The sequence below is a fragment of the Gymnodraco acuticeps genome, unplaced genomic scaffold, assembly GCF_902827175.1.
Source record: "Gymnodraco acuticeps unplaced genomic scaffold, fGymAcu1.1, whole genome shotgun sequence".
In the NCBI taxonomy this organism is placed as follows: domain Eukaryota; kingdom Metazoa; phylum Chordata; class Actinopteri; order Perciformes; family Bathydraconidae; genus Gymnodraco; species Gymnodraco acuticeps.
The window spans coordinates 383260-398721 of NW_022989983.1; positions in this window are offsets into that span (position 1 = coordinate 383260).

Below are 15462 nucleotides of genomic sequence, written 5' to 3' on the forward strand. Positions count from 1 at the left end.
CATGTACTTTTTTCTTTTAATGTTTAATTGCACTGTAACTTTTATCCATGTATTTTTTCTTTTAATGTTTATTTTATTAGCTTTTCTTTTTAATGACTGATTTTAAATGCCATTTTCTTAATCTCTTTCATTTTTTGTAAAGCACTTTGAATTGCCTTGTGTTGAAAAGTGCTATATAAATAAACTTGCCTTGCCTTGCCTTGCCTTACACACAAGACATTTACCTTTTAAGCAAAGGTTAAAACTTTGTCAGAGTAAACATTATTTTCATTTTTCAAATATTGTTCTACTTTTCAGAAATGTTACCATTAAACTGTCTAACAAATATTTAAAAAACAACCAAACTAAGCATAGATGTATTATTGTTTAACATAAATGTCTCAGTTTCAGGACCATTGTTATTTGTATTTGTAACACGCAACGTCTATTGTGTTAAGGCCAAGTTAAACAAAGTATTATGGAATGTAATGAGAAAATGTTTGACACATAGTTTGCACTTGAATGAAAAACGTGTTTGGCTAAAAATGTGTCTCAAACATTTATGTGTCTTACTGATCATGCATAAAGCAAAGCTAAAGTAATATGGTATTGATTTATTGGGGACAGAGCAGCTGCAGGACTTAGATGTAAACACTACATTGAACTTTGTTCATCTTTAAAGTAATGGAACACGTGTAAGTTAGAAGTTTCATAATATTGATTCCATTAGAACGATCGTCTTTCACCCTGTATTTGAACCCTCAGTATTCTGTCTCCTTTTACCTCAGGCTCTGCCAATGCATATCATGGCTCTTACCAGCAGGACAGAAAGCCAAAACCATGATTCCAAAACCATGATTGTCTCTGTAGATCAACGGTAATGGTGGTCAGGTCCGTGGGATTTGTCATCATGAGTGACGCATTTCAGATAAGGCTATTATAATTGTAAAGTTAGAATTGTTATAAGACAGCTCAGACATTCCAAAACACTTCTGAAATGGGTGGTGTGACGAGACTGGGGGTGATAGGGAATAGACAATCAATGGCCTTGCTCTCCCTAACAATCTCAACATACTGGGTCAAAGAGAACCTTTTTGTTTTATCTCTTGCTCCTCTTTTTATCTTTATTTGTATCATGTAACATTTGACGGAAGACGCTAGTATGATGATATAATATAAATGATAAACTATGATAAATCTATAGTTTAAAGTATCTTCCCCATCCTCCCAAGATAACTGTTATCTTACTGTCTTCCCAGTCATCATGCCATGAGGTTATGTTAAATCAAATCCTTGTAATTAAAGATGATATTAATTATTGTTTAGGGTTATAAAGACACACGCCCAAATCGAGTTTACATCTAGGGACACTAATTCTGAAAATGGATTACTATGTTTCTGAATATTATGCCACCAGTCAGTAATAGTGGTATCAGCAGGCCATAGATGATGAGTGCTACAAAAGCCTGCTGCCAGATGAAGCGACTAAATCACATCAGACCGTGTTGCCTTTCACAGATGTACTGACTTTGTCTAGCTAATTTCAATATGATCAAAAGTCATTCAGAGCTCCCAAAGATTATTTAAATTGTTGACATAATGCTGCTATTTGCCAAGTATGAGCCTTATAATCAAGGTTCTTGATGTGATATCCCATAGGGAAAGGGTCAGGCAGTTATTTAGTCCAACAGAAGTGATCAAATTTAAATAACTAAGGCTGTTTTTCCCCAAAAAGGATGTTTTTTTTTAAGCAGATATGGATTATGGATTAACCACACTTGAAAACCATCTCAGACCATCCAGAGTTTTAAAATCCACTTTAAAATGTGATTCAGAGACAGGTAACACTTAAGGAGGTTTAACTTAAAAATTGTCTGCCATTGATCTAAATATTGAAATTACCTTAAAAAAGGTTAAGGTACAGACACAACCCAATGCAGTTCATGTCGCAACATTTCTCTCAAAATACCGGTTCAGAACAGACACTATTATTAAGGTGAACAAGAACAATGGACCAACTGTCAAATATGGCAATACAACGTAATGCAGTGTGCCACCTGTGCCTGGAGGCGAGCGTCCAGCGGAGTAACACGTCTGAAGACACAGTACGTCTTGTTTTCTCTCACTGGGGATTCTACAGGGTTCTGGATTTGTATGGGATGATTGGTGATTATGGTTATACGCACATCCATAACCTTTCCTAATGGAGTGAATAGGGAGCTCTTTTAAAACCATAAAGGATTAATTCTCTATCAATGTGCAAACGGTTTGTGAGGGCAACTTCAGCTCCCTGATAGAATGACAGTGGGATAAAACATGTTGATTTTAAATGACAAGAGACTTTAAAATACATTTTTGCTGCTGCCCTTGTTCAACCCTAACCAGAACCCTAAACCAGGGACGGACTGGGGGGAAAAAGTGACCCGGGGATTAATTGACAGACAGGCCCACTTAATGCGCGGCATGTATCGGCTGGCCGGCAACGAAAGTATGTTACTTAACAAAAAACCCTATGCATTTGATGTTATTTTGGACCATTATTCATATAGTAATCACATTACCTGAGCCCTTGAGTTGCCTAGAGCAAAATAGTTACAGCATATATTTAGTGATTTTAATGTTAACAGATCATTGATGTAATAACATTTTGACCCAATTTGCCTGACTTGACGCATGGAATAAAACATGGGTGTAGGAAGCATCCTCAATGTGGGTGAGACAATTTAACAGGGTGTGTGGGCAGGTGGTGGACCTCACCTCCTATAGGGGGGTCCGGGGGCATGCTCCCCCGGGAAGATTATTTTTTTTTTTAAATGTTGAAGTTAAATGCATCAATCTGGTGCACTTTGAGAGCAAAATTGGGGACTAAATCTATGGATACATCTCTCAACACCCACATGAAACAGAACTGTAAACAGATTTACTTTTTCTTTCAACATTTATTTGAACAGCAAGTGGAGGCAAAAGTGACTGCACCCAAACCTGCTAGCTAACTAGCCTAAACTCAGTAACAGAATGTGGGCAACACGTTCTTCTCCACAGCCGCGCGACCTCTGAGTCAGACGTCACTTCCCCCTTTTCTATCCTACGGGTACAGCCACTCCCCCTGAACCCTGTTTCCCTGCCAACCCCCTCCCCTATGCAAGCCCCTCCCTCTGAACCCAGGGCTCGCTACAATACTGTATACACAAACTATACAAAAACGCCTTTACGCTTTGGAGCTTGTTTATCCATCTGTAAGCAACTGCCAGCAAGGTCTCTCAGTCACTCACTCCTGATCGGTCACTGGCAGTGACAGCTGCTACGGGCCTGATGTGTGAAAGTGAAACTATCTGATAGATAGAACATAGGTAGCCTATCAAAACTGCCCAGCCCAGCCCATGGGGTGTGGGCCACACCCCTCCAGGGAGTGGCCGGAACACTTACAAATGTGGGCCGGTAGGATTTAGGAAAAAAAAAAGCACCGGCCCACCGGGAAAACTCCCGGTATTCCCAATGGCCAGTCCGCCCCTGCCCTAAACCCCTGTTCTCCATATTGGATGCTTGCAAACGATCAACTTCTGTAGGTATTAACAGACAATGAATAGTCTCATACAACCCCATTTTTTAAATATCCAAACTATAGCTTTAAGAACAAAGGTTTTTGGGAATACTCAGAAGCAAGAATATTGAAGGAAATCATCCAGGAAATCTCTTTATAGCCTCCTCTGACTGGTTTTTAATAATTTGGCCCTTTGACCCTACACAATCCAACCACATGCTAGACATCCATTAAATCTAATTTAGCTAGTGGCTCTCCTGCAGAGATACTTGGTGAACTCACTACTTTGTACCCACCATATCTTTCTGAGCTGCTACACCCCTACACGCCCAACCGCCCTCTCAGGTCAGCGGATCAACTGCTCCTGAATGTACCCAGAACCAAGTCTAAGCTCAGAGGGGACCGTTGCTTCTCTGTAGCGGCTCCCACACTCTGGAACGATCTGTCCATGCATATCAGACAGGTCACCACACTGCCTGCTTTTAAAGCAACACATTCTCACTCCCAACTCGGCCTATGTTGACGTTATGTCAGGGTCCCTGTCGTCACTTTCCAACGCAAGGGGGGGCCCTTTAGAGTCGAGTTTCAACTATCAGGGAGTCACATTGACTTGCATAGAACTCCCTGAACGTTGGTAATAGACGAGTTGTGATCGCGGCAAAATGCTCTCCGCAGATCCATTCTCACAGCGTTTATCAACCTTTTCGTAACTCAATATCAAACCACACTTATTGTGTTTACTTCTTTATTTTAATTGAATAATGTCGGACTTTTGTTGCCGTCAGCTAGGGGGAGAGTAGGGGCTCAGAAAACTGAAATCTGTATTGTTTCATCGTTTTTTCCTTCTAATTTTGTATTATTTTCTAAACCACACACTGTTATTTACTCAACAATAACACACAATTATCCTTGTGTTTATTTATTTGTTTGATTGTATAATGTCGGACTTTTGGAGTCATCAGGACCGAGGGTCGGAGCAGCTCATTCGAACACAGAAGGTGTATTTTCAAAATAAGATTTCATTTTAATATTATGTTTAATAATATTATTTTTATTAACTAGACCACTGGGTCATGTTGAGACCATCTTTTCTGTCGGTTTGGTGTTACAAATATAAAAACAATATATGTGTGGGTAACAAAATACATCCATCATAAACTAAACTGGAAACAGCAGTATATTTTATTGTGTTAACACTGTAAACCTGAGTTATTGATTTTATTTTTTTATACGTTATATTTGATGAAAACATAAAAATATTAAGAGTACATACTTTCATAGGGGGAAAGTAGAAGGTCAATGCTAGAAATATAGAATAGAAAATATCAATAAGATACTGTAAGTGATCTCTACAATAAAACAGTTTAGTGCCTGATGTCAAAAGATATTAATAGGAGGATGTGCAAAACAGACAAACCAATTAGGCTTTATTTAAACATTAAAGAATACTTTAGGTTAAGGTCTTCTTTTGAATAAGAAAAAAGCTTTGGGGGTATCTACAGATAAATATTAAGCCTGACAAAGTACTTAACGTCTAATATATTGCATAATTTGTTTTAGGACTTGACAATCACCTTTCCTGCAATGTTAACTATGTTGAAGCACTTATTTTAACTGATATTATACATATTAATTATACTCTTATAAGATGTATGCAAATAGAATAAGAAATGTGCAGAATATGACAATTTAATGGTGGAGGTACACACATATCGATAGATGTCTTGTAATGCACTGTTGAGGAACCTGCGACCCAAGTTGTTCATCTCCGGCCTTGTCAGGTATTGAACATTCAATAAATAAAGAACACAGAATTATTAAATATAAAACACAGAATTTGTGTGATTATACTAAATGATTTACAAATAAACACCACTGCATATTTAAAACTGTTACACTTGCTGCTGTAACGAAAACATTTCCAACTTGGGATCAATAAAGTATATCTTATCTTATCTTAAGATGATCGATGGCTACTGCCATATTTGCAAAATGTGCCTCTGAACCTTGACAAGTGCATGTTTCAGGCTTATCAATGAACAACAGGAGGGGTCACAGACATACGACCAGCTGTTAAATAAAGCTCTTCTGACCTTAGCTGTCATGTGGGTATATTAATGCTGCCCATTATGGACACAAGCAATTTTCACCCATTTATTAATTATATGTTTTCAATTTGATAACACCAATGTGTTTCCTATCCCCTAAACCTCCAGGGATGTATAGTTTAATACTGGCAACTTCTTATTATGGGAAATATGAAAACGTCTTTTAAAACTACAATTCCCAGTAGAGACGTGATATAGAACATGTTGCGAAACACACAATAGCCAGCATGTGTCGTTCTGGGGACGGGGTGGGGGGTGGTGGACCCATTCGAATCCAGTTTTGGACAGTCTGCCGTGGTTTCATCCCATTTCAAAGAGCTGTTTGACGCTCGGCGTAACCCTCGGAGCACACTCAAACATCCAATCACAGAGCTTGAGGACTAATCACGGGGTTTGAAAGCAAAGCGGAGAGAATACTTACTTCTGGGTGTAAAATTCTCTAAAGCAACTATGAGCTGCTCCGACCCTCGGTCCTGACGGACTGAATCCAAAAGTCCGACATTATACAATCAAACAAATAAATAAACACAAGAATGATTGTGTCTTATTGTTGAGTAAATAACAGTGTGTGGTTTAGAAAACAAAGAATGGCATAAAATATTATTAATATGTCGGGTAGTAATAGATTTATTTATTTTCTTCTCAGAGTATACCAGAATGCGTAGTTTATATGTTAGCATTTCTAAAAATCTCCTGGGGGAGAATCCCCCCAGACCCCCCTTTCTGGGGTTGGGTTTTCAGCATTTCTGCCTTTTTATGTTATACAGTTCAGCTTTGATTCCATCATCTCATTAAACCTTTTTTAAAAGCATACTTTAGTTCTGTGAAGGGATATATGCACTGTACTTCACTTTAATTAATAATGTATGCAGAAAAGCGTATATATTACAGCACAATATTTTGTTGAATAGATTTAAGTGGTTCAAAATTTCAATTTTTTTAAAGCGCTTCTTAAAACCCACATCTTCTCCTTAGTGTATTAACATATTTTAGATTGTTGCTTTTATTGCTTTTAAATTGTCTATTGTTTTTACTTGTACTTATGGTGTGTGAGCTGTGCTGTGTTATTTGTTGTATGTTTTTGTTTTGTTTATTTGACTGTACAGCACTTTAGTCTGGATGTTTAAAGTGCTTTATAAATAAAGCTGTATTGTATTGTTACTGTGTAAAAGTTCAGTTCTATGGCAATTGTTCTTGTTGTTTTTAAATGAGATTGTATGACACTGTAAGGCTCTCTCCAATCTGTCAAGGTTGGACTTTTACCACAACAAACAGTACTGTGAGCTGCAGATGGGAACATGACACCCTTCATAGAGACAGTACTGTATGAAAGACATCATGTTAAAGAGAGTATCAAATTGAGCTATGAACAGACTGGATTGACTCCCATTTGCCCATTTGATTTGATTTGATTTATGTCGAATGTGTAAAACAATAATACAAACATGAGAATTATTATACAATACAAAATTAATCAGTGTCAAATTGATATACAAAAATATTACTGATTCTAAATTATGTATAAACAAATAATCTAGCCTACTTAATTACACACGAAAATCCCATTAAACATATTGTAAAGATGTTAAAATGTTTGCTGGTTTTAGATTTTTTTAGCACGATGTAAAATATTGATATGGTCAACATTTTTATGAATATAAAAAGAACATCCAAGTATTGACCGTATTATTAGTAGTAGTAGTAGTAGTAGTAGTAGTAGTAGTAGTAGTAGTAGTAGTAGTAGTAGTAGTAGTAGTAGTAGTAGTAGTAGTAGTAGTAGTAGTAGTAGTAGTAGTAGTAGTAGTAGTAGTAGTAGTAGTAGTAGTAGTAGTAGTAGTAGTAGAACCTTTATTTAGCCAGGAAAATCAATTAAGAAGAAATCCATATTTTCAATGATGACCTGACAGGAGGCAAAAGGCTTCGTGAGGGGATGGAGGTTGGGAGGAAAAAAATTAAAAGACAGACTCCGAACACTACAGAACCCAGGAGACAACACAATGACACAGAGCAGAGATGATAGGCATGGCAGTTAAACATATAACCAGGGCTGCACATAACTGGTGCGCAGGTGCGCATGCGCACCTCGGCCAAAAAAAGAGCACCGGGTCATTTGAAAAAAGACGCATTTGCGTACCAACATTGAGAGAGAGAGAGGGAGAGAGAGAAGGGAGAGAAGGGAGAAGAGAAAAGAGAGAGAAAGATATTTGCGAGTTGCATATGAACTCAGGGCCGGCCCGTCGCACTGGCGTTGATTTTCGCCTAGGGCGCCAGATCTGGGGAGGCGCTGCGCTGGTAGTTCTGGGAGGGAAAAAAACATTTTTGACCGTTGGTGCTCATCCTAATTTTCGGCCTTGATGTAACAATATTCATAATTAAGTAAATGTAACACCCTTTTCACCCCGGTTACACGTTTCATTTGCCCTGTACGATGAAAGTGATGAAAGTGATGAAAATGGGGGATGTTGGCTTGTCTGGCGCCCGCAGCTCACAGCCAAAATGCGAGTGAGCGTGGGAGCGAGCGAGGGGGCACCGGTACCGGCGCTGTTGTTATTAGAATCTGGTGCTAGCTGCGGATATAAGAAGAAGATGTTTCTACAATGATGTGGAGGGAGAGTCCTCTCCAGTCAGACCGAGAGACTGATAACCAGTGTTGTGCTAGTTACTGAAAACCAGTAACTAGTTACCATTACTAGTTACTTCATGTCAAAAGTAACTCAGTTACTTTACTAGTTACTTACACCCAAAAGTAATGCGTTACTGTGAAAAGTAACGTTTTCGTTACTTGAAAAAAGGGCTCCCATTAATGCCCTAATAGCCTTAATTTCAGTACTGTTATTGCATTGGAGAATAATACAATCTGTTGATCAACTTGACATGCATTATATGCAATCTGGATTGCATCGATATTTACGGAAGAGGATTAGGGCCACATAAAACATTTTTTTGTGAGGATTTGAAAAAAATATTATTATTTTTTGTTCTGAGAAAAAAGTCAGAATTCTGACTTTAATCTCAGAATTCTGACTTTTTTCTCAGAACAAAAAAAAAAATATTTTTTTGGGAGAAAAAAAGTCAGAATTCTGACTTTAATCTCAGAATTCTGACTTTTTTCTCAGAAATACCGGTAACTGTAGAACCAGCTTCACTGCGATTTACACATTGCAGTAGGCAACAATGGAGGACGTGAGTGAATTTCTGCGCGCCAGAGGGGTCCAAGAGGAAACCATAATAAGTCATTTTACAACCATCTGCAATGTGTAAATCGCAGTGAAGCTGGTTCTACAGTTACCGGTATTTCTGACTTTTTTCTCCCAAAAAAAGTTTTTTTTTTGTTCTGAGAAAAAAGTCAGAATTCTGAGATTAAAGTTAGAATTCTGACTTTTTCCTCAGAACAAAAAAAATATTATTTTTTTTCAAATCCTCACAAAAATTTTTTTATGTGGCCCTAATCCTCTTCCGTAGATATTAGCTGGCTTTTCATTTTTGTATATTCTTTCTCCAGGTAGTTGGAAAAAGTGTTCCGTCCCATATGCCGTGTGCCGCCCGGACATGCTATCATGCTAACTAGCTCCCTGAAAGCGGGTGACTCCACTGTAGCAATAGCCTGCATGTGTTCTACAACATACCGTGCAATGGCTTTATCGACTTTTCCCTGGATAGCAGTCCTTTGGTTAAAATCCAGCCGCTGTTGCTTAGGTGGAGGTGGAGTGGCGTTGGCTGAGTCTCTGTGGTCTTAGCTACTAGCTTCGTCCCAGCATGTTGTTTTTGCAGATGTTTTAAGAGATTTGAATTACTGGTTTGGGCAGTAGATAGGCTCTTTGACCCGCCAAGACACAACTTACATTTAACTAAAACGTTCTTTTCTTTGTGCTCGACAAAAGTGAAATAGTGAGAATACCTCCAGGTGGAGAAACTAGACTTGAGCTCCGCCGCCGCCATGATAGTCTTGTTAGTAAACAACACAAACACGCCCACAGCCCGTCTCTGCATGTGACACAGGAAGTATCTACGTACATTTACTCAAGTACTGTACTTAAGTACAGTTCTCATCTCTGTTCGCCTGGCTGTTGACTATATAAAAAAACTAACGCAGTAACGGAGTAACGCACCATGTAGTAACGGTAACTGAGTTACTGAATTTAAAAAGTAATGCGTTAGAGTACTAGTTACTGCCAAAAATAACGGCGTTACAGTAACGCGTTACTTGTAGCGCGTTAGTCCCAACACTGCTGATAACTACAGCTCAGTGAGGTAAAGGACTCTGTGTTTAGATAGTTCACTTTAGTCTAAGTTCAAACGGTTTGGTCACAATTTATGTAAACACATATTTCCAAGGCACTCCTTTATAATTATTGGGATAAACAGGTTTGAAATCATTCCAATGTATACTATAGGTTAGTAACCACAAATATCCTTTAAAACTGGACTTTCAACCCAAACCCAGCTGTTGACTTGTGGATGCAAGCAGCTAATCGCAGACTCAACCAGAGAGAAAGTAGTAGGCCTACATCATCAGCTACCATGTCTGACAGAGAGGAAGACAGTGAGGAGAACAGTCAGGAGGGTAGTGATGACAGCTTGTAGGATTACTGGTCGTGCTAATGTTGTCTTGTGTTCGCCTCTGCATGTGTGTTCTGTGTTCACCTCTGTGTGTTCTGTACCGTGTGTCTGACAAATAAAGACCGGTTTATTTATTTCATTTTAAGAATGAGCACCAAGCAACATCTCCAGGTGCTCCTTTGAGAACCAGGGCAAAAAAGTTATGTGCACCCCTGCATATAACATATCTAGATTAATACTGCTGTTCAATCAGTCATTAAAATAATATATGTATGGCCAAAGGATGTATGGACGTTGGGGTTTTAAGCAGGATGCGTGTAGCTGAGCAGGTGTTGTGTCTGGGGCGAGCGGAGTTGCAGTAATTGACCGTTTCTCAATCTCAAGGATATTGGCTTCCAAGCCAATATTTCAAGGATGCTACGTCATCAAGTGGCGCAGCAGGACCGTTCCAATGTCTAGCATACTTGGAATTCCACCGAGGCCGCGTCCTTGGTTTGGGGGAAATTTCGAGGCTGCACATGGGTAGACTTCGCGTCCTTAAAATCCCCACAATGCTTTGCGCACGGACCAATTTCCCCAAATCTGTGGCGGAAAATGTAATGCGGGGCCTCTCATATGACGCACACCTGCACACTTGCTAGCCTGTTCCACTCTTCGTTTTCCAAATGCCAGGAAGGATTCTTGCCTAGCTTCTGAAGGAAGTGACTCGGAAGACATGTGCAACCAAGCAAGCGTACTCGCGATTGAGAAACACCCATGGTGTGAGGTAGAAGGGGGGTCAGGCCTAGGAGTGTTTTATGAACAAATAACAGCCAGTGGATGTTGCGCCTGGTCTCAAGAGAGGGCCAGTTTGCCAGAGAGTACAGGTCACAGTGATGTGTCCTGTAGGTGGCAAAGCGGATAGCGGAGTGATACAGAACGTCTAAATGATCGGGAGCTCCATTACACGCCGAACGGTAGATGGTATCACCGTAGTCGAGCAGAGGAAGGACAGTCATCTGGACCAGAGAGAGTTTAGCAGATGAAGTGAATGAGGAGCGATTCCTATATAGAAAGCTGAGTCCAGCTTTAACCTTGGTCTGAATTTTGGAGAGATGTTCTGAGAATGACAGATTACTGTCAATCTAAGATCCAAGGTATTTATAAGATTGAACTATTTCGAGGTCCAGGCCATCGGCGGCCACAATAGTGCCAGTTTGGGAGGCACCACTGCGACTAATGAAGTTGGATGTTGTGGTGGTCCTGCACTGATCTTTATGCTGCAGACTCTGCATACCGCTGTTCTCTTCTTATTACCGTCATCGACAACATAATCCTTGAATCCAAACTTCACTATTTTTGGAGTAAATCTAGCCGCTGCCATGTTAACTGACACTCCTGCCTTCTAGTGGGTTGCCAGGTTTGCGTGCATGGCGCAATAATCACGTTTTTCGAAAAAACTAAACGTAATATCTCACTACAAAAACAAACGCCAATATTTAATTGTAAACAGTCAAGTCCTTTCAAGTCATCTATCTCAAGCTTAAGTCAAGTCTCAAGTCATGAATACCAAGTCAAAGTCAAGTCAAGTCTTTTATCAATGTTAGTCAAACAAGTCTCAAGTCAAAAAATATGTGACTCGAGTCTGACTCGAGTTAAGTCATGTGACTCGAGTCCCCACCTCTGCTGCACAAGATATCCGATTAAAGCTGAGGTTCCACAGATTATTTAGGTATATAGTATCATCACTGAGTGATCCGAACTCGCGACAGGGGAAGCATACACAGACATCACAACACGTACCTTTACGGAGCTTCTAGGGAGATCGTCTCACCGTAGCTGTCAATCTGATCAAAAGACGTGTTCAATGGCATTAAAACGATAAAAAACGCGGCTGAATCGGTTACTCCATAGGTATTTAACGTCTCTGTATAAAACAATTATTTAATTTATAATCCATAATTCCATTTTTATGTAAAAATCGCAGAGCAAAAGTTAGCTACTAATGGTAGCCACCAGAGTAGAGTGGCTGCTGCTTCCGGTCTTGGCTATGCGGCAGTCTAACACACACACGTTACCAAATAAGGACTATGTGGGAGTTCCCCTCGATTCCATTGGCTCTGACGGTCAGAAAGAGATGTCACATGTCAAAATCCAGCAAGGGGGCCAGAGATATGGAAAATCCACCCAAATGGCCCCAGAAGAGGTTTTTTTGCTAAATCTGTCTAAAAAGGTCAAATATCACTTGTTTTGCATCAATTTTGATACAGGGTACTTATATGTTGTACTTTGGATTCATAAAGCTTTTAGTCTACTAACCCATCATCCAAGGTTAGTTTTCACTATAAGTACAAAATATTTTTTAGACGGACACTATAATTTACAGTTTTTTACTATGTTCAATCTGAATTTTCTTTAAAATAAAAAACATCTATATTTATTCTGACTTTTCTACATCCAACTCACAGGTTTATCATTACTTTGAGAAAAAAGATTATTAATTTAACCCTTTTAGAAGGGAAGATATCGTCATTTGTTCTGGGAATGTCATTTTCGAGCCTGAAACCTGAAAAACAGGCTCAGGGTGTAACAGGTTAAGCAGACTGTGTTCTATTGTTGTGACTTAGATGAAGATCAGAACACATTTTATGACCAACTTGTGCAGAAATCCAGGTAATTCCAAAGGGTTCACATGCTTTTTCTTGCAACTGTATATTGAGAATAGGATGGGGGCTAGGATAGAGCTTTGTGGTACTCCCTTAGAGATGGCTAGGGGCTGTGTCATCAGATTGTCAGATTTGACACAGTGGGTGTGCATGGACAGGTAGCTTTCAAACAGGCTATCGATTGGTTAGTGACACCAATGCATCTAAACTTTCCCAGAAGCAGTTTGGCAAAATTGATGAAAATGGCAGCAGCATTGTCTCGAGTCAAGGACATTGATGATATCATTTAGGACTTTAAGAGTCGCCGTCTGACATCCATGACCTGCACGGAACCCAGACTGCATGTCAGATAGTATGTTGTAAGCCTTCAGAAACCATGTTAGCTGTTTGCAAATTAACTTTTCTAACACTTTCGCTATACAGGGTAGAATGGATATTGGATGATAGCAGTTGGGGTCAGCTTGGTTTCCCCCTTTAAACAAAGGTCGCACTGAGGCTGCCTTCCAGGCAGAAGGTAGTACTGCTGTCTGTATGGTCAGATTACAAAGGTGGGTTCTACAATAATTGGGGCTGCAACTTTAAAAAATAAGGGGTCTAGCCCATCAAGACCTGCAGGTTTGTTGGGGTCAAGTTTACTAATGACCTCCAGCACATCGTTCTCACTAACTTCCTGCAGGCAGAAGCCGTGACATGGGGCTGCGCTAGAGGGGCTGGGTGGTGAGTGTTGGTGGGTGGCTTAGGAGGCGCCATAGAGTGAAATAGGTTCCCACATTTAACAAAGTGCTGGTTAAAGAGCTCTGCTATGCGCTCATTACCCGTGACTACTGTATCATCAATAATGAGGGAGTTAGGCAGATGAGAGGATGGGGGTTTATTCTCCATCACTGTTTTCCAGAATGTCCTTGGAACACAGAGGTTAAATTGATTATTGAAGTAATCAACCTTGGCTTTGCGGATAGCCTCTATAGACTTATTTCTAGTTTTCCTGAATGATAGCCAATCGTCGTGGGATTTTGAGTGACGAACCCTGCGCCAGGTAGAGTTCTTGAGGTGAAGCAGGTCAGCTAAATATCGGTTGAACCAAGGACTGCATCGGTTTTTTATCCTCATTTGTTTTAATGGGAGCGTGTTTATTGATTACCATAACAAAGGAGTCATAAAAGAAGGACCATGCAGCATCGATGTCAGTGATGAAGCTGATTCTGTCCCACATGATAGCAGCCAGGTCGTAGAGGAAAGGCTTTTTCGTCTAAATGTTTCTATTTTCGTCTGTGAGTGGTAAGGACTGGCTGTTTAATTGTGCCGCCATTACGAATGCAGCCAATAAGACAGTGATCACTGAGATCGCTACAGAAGACGCCAGTTTTGTACCTGTCAAGGTTATTTGTAAGGATGACATCAAGGAGGGTGGCTTTTTCTGGATTTTTGGTGTCATACCGTGTAGGAGTGAGGATAATCTGCGAGAGATTAAGAGAGTCCCATTGTTTTTGGACCTGCGCAGGAAGGTTGAGCATGTCCCAGTTTAGATCCCCCAGGAGCACAAACTCAGAATTAGTGTGGGGTGCCAGGAAGGTGCTGAGAGCAGGTAGGGTACAGGGTGGGACAGAGGGTGGGCGATAGCAGCCAGCGACTGTCAGTGTAGAGCTATTTGCCAGTTTGATGTTTACGATAAGTAGGTCAAATTGTTTGGGGACAGATTTACTAGTGGCAATATAACACTGGAGGTGTTGCTTTGTCAGAGTCTGGGATATTCTTCTTCAGCCAAGACTCAGTGATGACAAGTACCTCCGGATTTGAGCTGTGAACGAGTACTTTTATCTGATCAATTTTTGGCAGTAAGCTTCTAGCATTTACACGTAGAAAACCTAATGCTTTACGAGAGCAGAAGTCAGGGAAACTCAGATCAGTGTGAAAAAGATTGATATCAAGGCACAGGTCAGAACTAGGGCTACATACAATAGATGGTCCAGGATGAACATGCACATTGCCAGATATCCTCAGTAGTAATACAATCAGAGCACGGCCAAGAGCTAGCAGTGAGTCGCAATGCCTAGTTTGTTTTGTGCGCACATTGTCCTGAATATCGAGTCATAGTCTTTTGCCTACTGTATGGATACAGTTTGTTACGCAGTCGGGCAGCACTGCTGATGTTAAGGTAAACCGTTTGGGATTAGCCATTGTTAGTCCAGTGATGGTAGGAACCAGCACTCACCCAGAGGTCAACAGTCCTTGGTATCAGTATATAATATTGATTGTTCGTGCTTAGCAGTCCGTAGTCCAGTCAATTGTTTTTCCTTCAAGTGGACCTATCATGCTATTTTTAGGCAATTGCATAGGTCTCAGATATATAAAAATATATAAAAAACTTGTCTATGAAGTGTTTTGCTCAAAATACCAAACAGATCACCCATTCTAGCCATGCCTCATATCCCTCTATTTCACTTCCTGTTTCAAAAGTGCTGATTTGGGGTATAAAGCTTTAAAAATAAAAAAATTGATTAAAAAAAAGAGGGGGCTGAGCTCATGCGGGAGATTCTACCGGCAGATATTGCCGTGATGCAGCGACGTGCAGTCAGGGGAGGCAGGGGAGGCAGAGCCTCACCTGTCATACTCCAATGTAACGGAAAAA